At 34.9% G+C, this 13,505-nt stretch overlaps 1 pseudogene; it reads left to right on the forward strand.

The window, feature by feature from the left end:
* The first annotated feature begins 5,461 nt into the window (after positions 1-5,461).
* On the forward strand, positions 5,462-6,387 carry LOC100732122 (olfactory receptor 8D1-like; annotated as a pseudogene).
* The last annotated feature ends 7,118 nt before the right edge of the window (positions 6,388-13,505 follow it).

The raw sequence follows: 13,505 nt of genomic DNA on the forward strand, positions 1-13,505 counted from the left end.
ATTCAGTTTCAGCAACAAGAGAAAAGTAACCAACATGGGGATGAAATATTAGTTATTTGTATGCTTTTCCTAGGAAGCAGATGGAGCTTTTTAACTAATGAGAAAATAAAAGGCCAATAAACTTGAGCTGACATGGATAATAATTAGAAAATTTGAAATATAGTTTGATTTTCTGAAGAGTCAGTCCAGGATTAATTCCACCTTCATACCATAAATAATTTTGGGGATGAAATTCAAAATATTGGTAACATGAGATCTGAATTAAAGAATAACTCAATTACAAGTATTACCCTTCTGATTCCAGTGTAAGCATTCTCATCATAAAGGTTATAGTAGTAAAAAATTTGAAAAAATGTACTGTTGAATTATTTGTTTTATAGATGAGAAAACTAAATCTCAGCACCCCAATGACCTTTCAGAGTGACATAATTTTTCAATCAAGTAAATGTTTTTTATTTTATAATATATAAATTAACTATATATATATATATAGTTATATATATATATAGTTATAGTTATAGTATATATGTAAATTACACTCCAGTGTTCACTCCACAATGAGTACCCCATACAACATTGTAGGATATAATACTATGAATTCAGCTGCTGTAGTTAGTGCTATTGTTACTGTGGGAAATTTAGAATTAAAACATGCAATTCAGGAAATATACTTTGGACTCAGTTGTATTAATGTATTGTTGAAGAATAAACATGATTAACAATTTTGGGTGGTTTTCATTCAACTTCACAGAGAAGGCCATTTACTGGAGGAAATCTTTGTGTTTCTTTGCAGTGTAGCAAGCATACCCGAGTGTTATGGTTGACATCTAAAATGCCCCTCTAATGTCATGTGCTAAATGACTTTGCTGCCCACTGATAGACATTTGGAAGATGACTTGTTCATGAGGACTCAGACGAGTCCAGTGGAGCAATTCACTAACAGTAATAATTTGATGTTATTTGGAAGAGCTGAAGACTTAGGAGGGAGAACTAGTAGAAGGGAGGGTGTCACAGTTTGAACTTGTGAGCTATGTCCTGTCCCAGCCACTTCCTCCCTGGGTCTCTGTTTCTGGCGGGCTGAGAGTAGCAGCCTGCTGCACTCTCACTGTCGTGCTCTGCCTTGTCTCACACTCCACCTCTGAATTCATCAGCGAAAATAAATCTTTCCTAATGTAAACTGCTTTTCTTTTTATCACAGCAATGCAAAGCTAATGAATTCCAATGACACAAATGTCACATCTCTGACAATGGGTGTACACGGACTGTCCTGGAACAGAACTAACTTGGACAAATGTAGTGACACAAATTGATGAAAGATGCTTAAATCACCAATGACATGAACTAGAGCCATAAGCTAAGTTAAAACAAAAATAATGACTACATTTTCAAAATTAATGATTGCTTCCCTGAAAAAAAGTTCATGGGAAATTTTTCTAAGAGTCCTACAAGACCTCTTACCTGAGCTCTTGAATAAGAATGACAAACAGGTTGTTATACTTAGGTTAACAATTCTACAATTCTCAGAAAAAGAATTTTTCACAACCACAAAATTCTGAGGAAGGACTCCCACAGAGGTGCCAAAATTTGATTTGTGAAATAAAGGTAATAATCAAATAACCACCAAACAATCACAAAAATAACACTGTTTTTACATGGACCATTAAAAAAAATCCTGAATCCTAAGAACATTTTACAGATTAAAATTGTGAATTTCCTTATTCTATCCACAGCTCCCCAAATACTTTCTTTGTTTTTTTTTTTTTTTTTTTTTTTTTTTTTTTTTTTTTGACTCACAGATGCCATGCACATAATAAGGAACTGATTTCCAGCTTGCTTTGGTGAATTATTAATCTGATTCCTTTGTGGTACAGAATCTTCACTAACCCCTTGAGAATATTATAATAAGAAATCACTTCTAGAAACTTACTCTTGGGACAGAGTACTTTTGTATAGGATGATTACAGTCTGAACACTCCACGTAACTCTGGACTCAATAAATCTTGGAGAGATTCTTTTCTCTCATGTACATTTTGTGTTTGTAATGAGATTGCTCAGCTCACTGAATCTCAGATAAAAGATGTCTTTCATATTACTCTTTTCCTTTGAAGACTGGGGAAGCTAGATGCCTTGGTCTATGTGAAGGTACTGCGAGGTTGTACTACTGGATGAATAGCATGTTTTACCGATCAAATAGTTCACTTTTGATACATAAATGTTTGCATGAAGCAATAGGAGATAATTGTTTTTCGATGTCTGTAGCAAGAATCTCTGACAGGAATACATGGAGCAAATTTTGAGAACTTCGGTCTCCGTGCAGGTCAAGGTGTGTGTCCACTTCTCTGACAGCAGTGTGACCTATCTAACAGCAGAGCAGCTGTGCTGTGATGTCTAAAAGGTCATCACTAGTGCCAGCCTGTGTGCAGCTGACTGGCTCTACACAGGGCCATTCGCTGCCGCATCCTCTCTGGTTGGCTGTGCCCTCCCTCTTCCCTTTCTATTCATCTTACCTTGTCACTTCTTTGTGGCTTCCACACCACATTCTGGAGGAGTGATTCGAAGTGTTGATTTAACAAGCTCTGGAGTGTAGGCCTCACTGAGGTTTCTGTGACTCCTCAGTGTTTGCTTCAGCAAAGAGCTTCTGACTTCTCTATTTGTTTCCTTTACTTCTTGCACACCAGCTTATACACATGAGTCTCCAGGAGATAAAGATAACAAGGGCACGTACAATCCACAGTGCAGGATTAACTTGTGGCAGAATATTAGACAAAAGTATCTACATTCTCATCTGTCCTGACAGCAGGCACTCAGGCTGCTGAAGGTTACACGGTGCCCTTGGAGCTCCGCACTTGCAGCTCTAGACTTATAGTTCGTTCAGCGATTGTAGTTTGGATTTGCTTTTCAATGAACCTGACAACACTGGGCAGTGATTTCCCTATGGGATAAAGAGGCTACAGTGTCCTAAATTCCCCACCCTTTATCCATTTCTCAATTTTTATATCTAGAGGCACAAATATTTACACAATTAAGCAGTGTTAAACATGTAATGTATTTTCATTATTGAAGCCACAGTGCAGAATACAAATGAACAAAATACAGAGAATCTTCATATCAAAATATTATATTTCTATCTCTTCACATTCTCTGCTTTTCCCATTGTAATTTAAAATTGGATAGAACATAAATTTTGATGCATGTTTTTAGGTAAAGAATCTTTCAATTTATTATTTTAATTGATAGTAAAGTCACTCTGAAAAATTCTTATTTATACTTTCTGGATTTTCGTTTTGTAAGTTACATTCAGTGACTTATATATTAATATAAGTTAATATATAAGACATATATGAACATATATTCAATTTACATGTAACATAAAATTTATGCTAAATTATTTTAATAAAATATTACATTGGCATAATATTATTTGTGTGAATGTCTTATATGTTGCAAACTTGTTACCAATGAATTCAGCCCTTAAACTTCTTTTGCCACCAGAAGCTTCTGGTTAGTTTACTCTGTAAAGTATAAGTTTGTCTGGTGCAGGTTGTTTATCTTTTTAGTTATTAATCAGACATGGGAAATATTGAGTTTAAGAGCTGGTGTGATTTCTTTCCCTCAGGATTATTTAAGGGCGATAATATATAAATGCTCACTGTGAACTTCCAGAAAAATGTATAAAAATATTTACAGCAGAATTCAAGTGCACCCGTTTATTTTTCTTTGGTTTTTGTTCTACAAGAAATCTATTATTTCAGAGAATGTTTCTCACAGCTATGAACACAGTGCTTCAAGTGCTTCTCTAAAGGCATTAGAGCAAAATGTTCTTTCAGGAGTTATCTTTTAATAGTTAATATTCTATGTCAAAAGAAATTTTTTCTGTATTTTTTGCAGGTGTCTTTTAGCTTTATGAACAAAAGACTTTCATTCTCTGTCTCTGGTTCTCATCTTCCGAAAACTTCCGAGTGCAGTCTTCCCAGTTTTCTCACTGCTCAGGAGTCCCACCCACCTGTAGTACACCTAGACATGTTCTTTCCAGGAAGCGACTAAAAGCCTGGATCATTTCATAACATCTAACAGTGTTCACATTTCCATGAGTATTACAATGAGTTAGAAGATGATCAGTATGAAGACATTAATCTATCACTCTAAAAAGCTGAAAATAAGGGAACTCTATCCCTATACTCCCTGGACTCAAATCCTGACTCTGAAATTTTTGAACCTAAATTCCTTTATGGGCAAAACAGGAAAGTAGGAAATTCTATCTTGAGCATTTTTCATTAATTAAATGGTAGAGCATATGTAAAGCATACAAGTAATTTGCAGTCCGTAAGAAAGATGAGGATACAGAAGAGGGAAGAAGGCCCCCCAAAAAAGGGGGGGGTGTATCATCTCTGGTTGACTTTTCCAAATGAAGAATGGAAAACTTTGTACCCTGACACCATGCACAGCACCTAAAACAGCTCCCTCAGGGAGCTCGTTCATGGTGAAATGTGTGCAACAAATAGATTGCAGTGTTTCTTTTGGGAAATAATACAGCATATCTTTTCATTTCTTCACCCAGCATCTCAGCTGTCATGAGTGCCAAACAGTGGGAAGACGAAAGGTGTCCCCGTTACCAACATTCATTCAGGCAACCACAGAGGGTCTTCTGCACCCAGCACATAAGAGATGGTGAATGAGTTTGGAGTCTGATTAATAAGGGCTCACTAGTTCACTGCTAGTGCTCAAGAAAGCCAAATTTCAGGGAGTGACGACTGAAGACTCCTTTTATGAACACTGTTGTTGAGAATGAGTCGCAGAGGCCTGTGCTTCACTGGGGGTCACAAGGTTAGAGCTCCTGCCCCACCATGCTTTACCAACTGAGTGCAAGAGGAACACGTGTCGGAGGAGTACTTTTCCCCTGCTCTTACTCTGTTTTATTAGAGACACTTTTCTTCACAGAGCTGTAAGTAGACAACTGACACCCAGTCTCATGGTCACCCTGACTCCAGCTGGAATGGAGAGAGTTTCCAGTGTTCTGGGCTGATGCTTCATGCCTGCCCTGTGTCCACAGTGGTAGGAGCTGCCTACAGGTCTCAGATTTAAAGAACCTGGGGAAATTGGAAGTGATAATATATTTATCATATCAATTTTTTATTTTATTTAATTGTGAGCAAATGGCTGGCAGTAATTTTCTCACATAAAAATTATTTTTACTTCCAAATTCATGAGATAAAATCTTCTAAGTCAGCTAAGGGGCAGTTTTGTGATTTAACATTTGGGCCGATTTGGAGACAATCTCAGAAGATTTCACTTGAAGGGCAAAGTGTATGAGGACCACAGATGATGCAAACTTTGCCCTAGTCTTTTTGTTCTGCTGACCTCTTATGCAAAATTGCTATCATTTGTAATGTTTAGGGAAGTATACTAAAGGTCCATTTTGATGCAATTCTTTTTTCAATTTTACAGAAATCTCCAAAGAACAATGGCTACCAGAAGTCATTCTACAGTGCACATGTTTGTCTTAGTAGGCTTGAATCAGCAGCCAGAGCTCCAGCTGCCCCTCTCCCTCCTCTTCCTGGATCTAGGGGGTGACAGTGATGAGGAACCAGGGCATGATCCTCCTGATTGCTGTCTGCCCTCTGCTTCCCACTCCTATGTACTATTTCCTTGGCCGACTGTCCTTCATTGATCTCTCCTATACCTCTCTCATTACGCCCAAAATGCTGGTGAACTTCGTGGCAAGGAAGAATACAATCCTCTATTCTGAGTGCATGGCCCAGCTCTTTTTCTTTGCAGTCTTTGCGGTAGTTGAGGGTTACCTCCTGACTACCATGGCATATGATCGCTACATTGCCGTCTACAACCCACTCCTCTATCATATGATCATGGCACCTTGGCCCTGCTCTCTGCTAGTGCTGGTCTCTTTCACCCTGGGCATTCTGTCTGCTGTGGCCCATACAAGCGGCATGATGAAATTAGACTTCTGTCAACCTCACATCATCAGTCATTACTTCTGTGATGTTCTTACCCTCTTCAGTTTCTGCTTCTCCAGTACACACCTCAGTGAGCTTCTACTGTTTTTCATTGCTGGGTTTAACACACTGGTGCCCACCCTCGCTGTTGCTGTCTCCTACATCTTCATCTTCTGCAGCGTCCTTCACATCCAGTCCTCACAGGGATGGTCTAAAGTTTTTGGAACTTGCAGCTCTCATGTCACAATGGTGGGCATCTTCTTTGGGTCCATCACCTACATGTATTTCAAAGCCCCCTTCAAGTAACTCCCTGGAGCAAGAGGAGGTGTCCTCTGTGTTCTGTACCACAGTGATCCCCATGCTGAACCCTCTGATCTACAGTCTATGGAACCAGGATGTGAATAAAGCACTCAGAAGGGTCTGGATGGGAAGATGAACCTTGCTTTCAAAAACTGATAGATGGGAGATCAATAACTCAGACAAAATTACAATCTTTGTGATAGCTGGGATTATTTTTGGCTTGCTAAGATCCAAACCAGTGCCTCCTATAAGCTAAGGGAATGTTCTGTTATTGAGTTCTCTCCTTAGCCTTTTAATATTGCTGTCTAATCCACAGAAGATTCAAAATTACTAATAAAATGCAAAAACTTGTTAAATATATATTAATTTATACTAATGTTTTCATATTTTGACAGGAACATTGATCTTTAGATTGTTTAACTATATTTAGTATGAAAGAATAAGTATAAAGGAATAAGATTATATTATAAGATTATATATTAAGTATAAAGGAATAAGAATTTAGATTTCCTTCAGAGTTATTCTTTTCTTCATATCTTTGCTTGCTCACTGAATGGCTGCTGTGAGTGAGATGCTGAGTTTTCTATTGGTGTAAATATGGGGAGACATGCACTTGCTCCTCATTATCAGTCCTTATCCTTGAGAGTAAAAGACAAATGCATTTAGAAAAGGAGAAAAGCAGGAAAATATTTGCAGAAATGAATAACTTTCTTCATGCTCTTACTTGTTTTATTCAAGTTATTGAAAATCTTTTTATTTTTTTTTCACTCACCCTCATGGAACACTGGTGTCTTTCTAAGTTGTAAAACAAAAGATGTGTGGTTCCATATCCATTCTGATTTATTATTAATTATATTGTTGACTTATTATTTTTATTATTGCATAAAAACTGTTAAGCAGTTTGGAAAAACCAGTTGAGAACATGAGAATTAAAAGAAAAATATGCCTTTAATTGCAGGTGACATAATCGCTTAACACAAAATTTATGAAGATTTAATGATAAACTAATGAGAATTCAGTATGGTAACAAAATTTAAACTAACTGAACACATTACACAACCTAGTTAAGACTTGTGAACATTTTTTACAGTAGCGGGAATTAGGTCAAATAAATGTGATCATATTTTATAAATATGATAATCTTGTATGAGGAAAACATTCAAGTACTGTTTGATTAATTTCACTGGTACATTGAGACAAACATAATGATCACACCCATCAGGGGGAGTTTGTACCTGTGCAGGATATATTTTTACTCTTCTTTTACCCGCTATCCTCTCTCTTCCCTTCAGCTCCTGTTTACATCCTTATTTACAAAAGCTTTGATTCCATTTTTTTCTTCTGTTCCCTTTTTTCTTTTGCTTTCCTTTCTTTCCCCTTTCTTCATCCTTTGTTCTCCTTACCATTTTACCATTTCCTTCCTGCTTTCCATTTTCTATTATACATTTTGGTATTTATTTACCCTTTCAGTTTCTCACGTCAGAGAAACAATATAAGCCAGGACTGGAGCAAAATATATGTCTGGGTTTTTGGGGCAGAATAACTCAGCATTTTAAGATACTTGTTTGTTACAGTGATACAGCCCGTTTATGGTTGTTCAATTTGTAATAGCCAGAACTTGGAAACAACTCAGATACCCATCAACTGTGAAAAGGATAAAAAAGTGTTATTTAGGGGCTGTCGATTTAGCTCAGCAGCATAAGCGCCTGCCTTGCAAGCAGGCAGTCGTGAGTTCGATCCCTGGTACCGATAAAAATGAAAAAGACAAAAAAAAAAAGTGTTATTTTTATGAAGTGAAGTACTACTCAGCCATAAAGAATGATAAACTTGAGGCTTTTGAGGTAAAAGGATGAAACTAGAAACTATACTCATAAGAGAAATAATTCAGACTCACAGAGGTAAAAGCTGTATTGTCTTGCTAATGTGAGAAACTGAAAGAGTAAATAGAATCCAAAAGTTACAATAGATATAGTAAAATTGAAAGAAATCACTCAAAGGGAAATTACATTATTTGATCAACTTGGCATGCCAGTATCCGGTGACCTGAGCATCTATTTTGAAGGTTACAATATGCGGTAGAACAACCATGGTTAAATTTCTATCGTCTTGGTTTGAAATCCTGTATTGCTTTTGTGGTTGTTTGTTTTGTTTGTTTGTTTTCTTCTTGATTTTTCTGTGTTTTTTCTCGCTAAAATTTTAAAAATATATATATTGGTTCCTTTGCAAATTCAATAAAATCATCAAGACATCTTTCAGGGTTTGGTTTTAAAAAATGTTTCAATCTTATTGAAGAATCAGTACACATGAATTAATGAGGTACAGTTAAAGTACATAAAGCTGCATGAATGCAAATACCCAATTTCACTAGTGTGGACGTGTATGTAAAACTTTGAATCCTGTACCACACTCAGCATAACACAATTTCATTCTGTCTCTGTTCTTTCAACCTCTCTCAAAGGCAGTAATTGATTTGCATTTTTATGAGAGTGAACTAATGGCATTTTATAGTTTTATGTAAATGAAATTAAGTATGCATTAATTTGTACTTGATTAAATACTCAAAATGATGGTTTAAATATTCACTCAAGAATTCAGCTTTGCTGCTTAGTTGAATTGTATTCTATGAATATACTACAATATATTCATTTCACTGTTGTTAATCATTTGATTATTTGAGACCTTATTGAATCTTCCAATATGTCATTTTGGTCATGTACTGTCATTTATTTTGAGGAAACACCTGTAAGTAGAGTTGCTGGAATACAGTGTCTACAAGCTTAAGTAAAAAGTATACAAACTATTTTCTCATGTGGCGGGTTTTTTTTTTTTTTTTTCAAATGTATGTATGTTCTGGTGTAATAAGAGAGGTTAGAAATAGGCCATGTAGGGTGACCTTACCCTCATTATGTAGCCTAGACTTGCCTTGAAGTTGGGATCACTCTCCTTCATCAGCCGGCCAAGTGCTGGTATTACGGACATATTGCCACAATGATTAACATGGAAATTTTGAACTTTAATCAGCTATCTGAGAGAGATGCTGCAAGCTTATGTCATAGCCAATACTTTATTTCACTTCTTTGTTTTACTTTTGTAAATTCTAATCAGTTTGCATTAGCATATAATGGCATTTGTTTGCTTTCTTAGTTCATAGTGACTAGTGATACATATATATCCAATCTTAGTATTCACTTATTTATCTTCTTTGGAAGTGTTTGATTAAATTCTTTTGCTCATTTACTCATTTTTTATTGTTTGAATTCCTATTATTGAGTTGTATCTAAATAGTATCCCAGATGCATACCATTTCTAGGTGCAAAAGCTCTATCAGATGTGTTCTGCAGATGTTTTATCCCAAGTTATGACTTCTTCAGCATTTTCTAAATGGTGTTTTTTAGAGAAAACATGTATTTATTTTTTATCTCAATTTATCATTTTTTAAATTGTTTATATGAAAGTTATTTATATACTTCAAAATTACAAAATTATTATCACACATTTCCCTCTAAAAGCTTTTTAGGTCGTATGGTTAGGCATATGATCCATTTTGAGTACATTTTGGTGCTAGATTTGTTTATTTTAAATGTCTTTTGGTAACTTTTTTATGTTGTCTAGATATACATTTGTAATTACTGAGAAAAATGTGCTTTAATGAGCTTTTCCTTTAGCATGAGAGCAAGACTATGTAATACTAAGCTTTATGTAGAAAAACATCTCTGCAAAAATATCTCAAGATGAAGCTAAAAGCTATAGGAAGAGTGAGAAAAATTATGTATTAAAACATCATATAACTTCTGAACTTAAAAAGTATGCTATCATTGCCACAAAAGACAGTAACAATAATGGAATACTATGTCTAAAAATAAATTTAAAATATGCACAAATTAAATTTTTAATATAAATAGCTTCTAAAATAGCAGAGAAAATATTATTTTAATAAAGTGCTAGTAACCTTAAATACCCATTGTGACAAAAAGCAAATTATATTTATCTCCTTATGCTACGCAAGATTAAAGTATAATACAAAATCATGTAACAGTGGAATTATGTCCAATAGTTCATTATTTTTTTGTTTTTTTTGTTTTTTTTTTTTTTTTTTTTTTTGGTCTTTTTCTTTTTTTTTTTATCGGTACCAGGGCCCGAACTCACGACTGCCTGCTTGCAAGGCAGGTGCTTATGCCGCGGAGCTAAATCCCCAGCCCCCTAGTTCATTATTTTTTTTAAAATTTCTGAAAATCAATCAATATGGTTAAAATATTTTTAAAACAAAAATCGCAATATGATGAAATCAAGCTTTATTATTTAATCTAATAACATTATTTTCTGATTTAAAAATAAAACTGTTCAACAAACCTGTAATAATAGAGAAATTCCACAATCAGACACAGAACATATAACATCAAATTTGTGAACCACGAATGATTTCCTCCTAAGAACATTAGTGATAAAAGTGTCTGCCTTTATCATTTCCACTCAATTTATGTTAGATGCCCAAAATAATCAAACTAACATGGAAAAAATTAGTAACATTATCAATACCCAATTTCTCTTTCTTTCTTTCTTTCTTTCTTTCTTTCTTTCTTTCTTTCTTTCTTTCTTTCTCTTTTTATCTTGTTTGTCTTTTTGAGATAAGATCTCACTGTGCAATTCTGGTCTGCCTTGAGCTCACTTGGGTACACAGGCTGGTCTCAAATTCACAAAGATCCTCCTGCTTCAGTCTTCTGAGTGCTGGGATTACAAGCATGCACCACCATGCCTGGCTCAATTTCTAGTTGTTATAAATTTAGTGAAACAAGAAGTGTCATATTGATGTCAAGATTGAAAAGTATTACAAAAGAATTTGAGAGTCCAGAAATACATCCATATATTTAACAGAAAAAATATTTTTTACAAAAGGTAAATCGATGGAAAGAGTCTTTTCAATAAAACTTGGAAGTAATTAGACCAAAATAAAGCAAAAAAAATTTTCTCTAGATTTATAATTTGCAGTGAATATCATAAGATATCATAAAGGTAAATACGGAACATCAACCTGTGGATTTTCTAGAATTCAAATTTTAAGATATTTTTGTGATTGGCTTAGACAAAGCTATATTAGATTTGAAACTGAAAGCATAATTCATGATAGAAAACATATTGATAAATTAGATTTCATTAATATCGTGAGCTTTTGCTTCCCAAAAGAATGAAAATGATCCACATGCATTGCTAGAACATTCCAAATTAGTTATTTACTGCTTGATATCCAGAATTTATAAATATTTTTCAAAGCAACAGTAAGAAAGAAAAATCTTCAAAAAGAAGCAGAATATGTGAGGAAAAAATGTGTTTGTGCCCTTGCATGTGCTTTTTTTACAAAAGATGTATAACATTGTACTCATTAGGGAAATGCAAAATAAATCACAGCAAAAATATATGCACATCAGGAGAGAGCAATATGTGATAAAAAGGAATATCACCACAAATGGTGCTGACGCAACGGAGGAACTGACCTTATTATAAACTTCTAAAGAAAATGGAAAATGGAAAGTGGGGAGCCATGTTAGAAGTCAAGCTTTCAGTTTCTAAATAAATATTCACCCGAAGTGTGATTAGACTTGCCATTATCATGTGTTTATCCAAGAGAAATAAGAGCATTAAAAGCATATGTTCTCGTGAAGACTTGTGTCCAAATACTTACTGAATTTCAATTCATTAAACACCTAACTGTTCACAATTTAATGTCCATCACCAGATAACTTGATATACACATTACAATACATTCACACAATGGAATACTATCACAACAATAAAAAACAAATGATCAAATGAAAGCTGAAACATTGTGTTAAAACCAAAAATTATTATACTGAGTAATGCAAGTTCTGTGGACTAATTCCCACACAGTTTCATTCATATAAAATTCTTGAACAAAACATAACGTAGCTTAAAAGCATGAAAACACATGAGGAAGATATTAACAAGGGATATAGGGAACATTTGACTTTGGGTAGATTTGCTACAATGACTGTGATGACTATATGTATATCTATCTACCTATCTGTCTATCTATCTATCAATCTGTGTGTGTGCTAACACTTTGCCAATTGCGCACTTCATGTAGTGAAGTTTGTTCTGTGTCTATGATGCTTAAAAATACTATTTGGAAATAAGAAAAAATGGAGAACAGAATCTAAGCTTCATCTCAGTGCTTCCTAGCAAACATCGTTTTTAAGCAGTTGCTCTTGGTTTTACAGGAACTCCAGAGAAGAAGTGGAAGGAATGGACAGGTTCTTTCCTGCAGGTCTCTCACAGGATCATGGGGGCCTGGAAACGGACATTCCCTTCCTGACAGTGGAGAATGAAAGGGCGCTCACACCTTGAGTGGATGAGGTTGTTCAGCACCATCATTCTACTCTGCAGGTCGTTCCCCCCGCCCAGATCAGGTAGTAGATTGGCAAATGCAGTCTGGAAATGGAATAGGTGGCAATGAGGTGAAGAAAAGAATTCATTGGACAACCTTCCAGGAGATAACCATGATCTCAGTATCTTGAGACAAGTTGTTCATGTAGGACACTGAGCTTTGAAAGTGGAATCATCAGTTTCTATGCATTTTGCTAGGATAAATCTTCCTTCCATATAATGGCCCCCCTATCCTATCATGTAGTTACTTATCTGTTAACAAATTATTTTTACAATCTTATAAAGGTTACTTAATTTAAATATTTAACTTTTCAAAACAAAGATTCACAGTAGAACAAAGCAAGGTGGAAAATCTATGGTGGAGATTTCAACAATAGAAGTATTCTTATTAGCAAACAATATTAAAAACAATAGACATATTAGCAAAAAACAAACTTATTCTTTGGACTTGCCTCATGATCTTGCCCCAATTCTGGTCTAATATGAATTATTCTGAGTATTTTATGGCTAGTTATATTATAAGGCAAAATATAAATATCAGTTTGTCAAAAATAGAAGAAAATATCTATCTTACTTTTCCTCAGCAAGGCAGAAGGGCCACATAAGATTAATTCAGTAAAATAAAAAGAAATATCTCTAAGACTTATCACAGATACAGGGAATCATACTATCTTGTGATAGTTTGTCCAAGGTATATATTAGTTTGTGTGTGTGTATAAATTCAGTAGAAGTTAATATCTATCACCTGTCTTCAAAGGACCAGGATATAGATTCAAAAAGCAGAAAAGGTAGTTAATCTTAAGAAAAGGAAAGGGACAATTTAACTTCATGACCTTTAGTGGTTCTGACAGTAGC

The sequence above is a fragment of the Cavia porcellus genome, unplaced genomic scaffold (genome assembly GCF_034190915.1).
Source record: "Cavia porcellus strain 051 isolate PalLab524CR breed Dunkin Hartley unplaced genomic scaffold, mCavPor4.1 scaffold_9, whole genome shotgun sequence".
NCBI classification, from domain to species: Eukaryota; Metazoa; Chordata; class Mammalia; order Rodentia; family Caviidae; genus Cavia; species Cavia porcellus.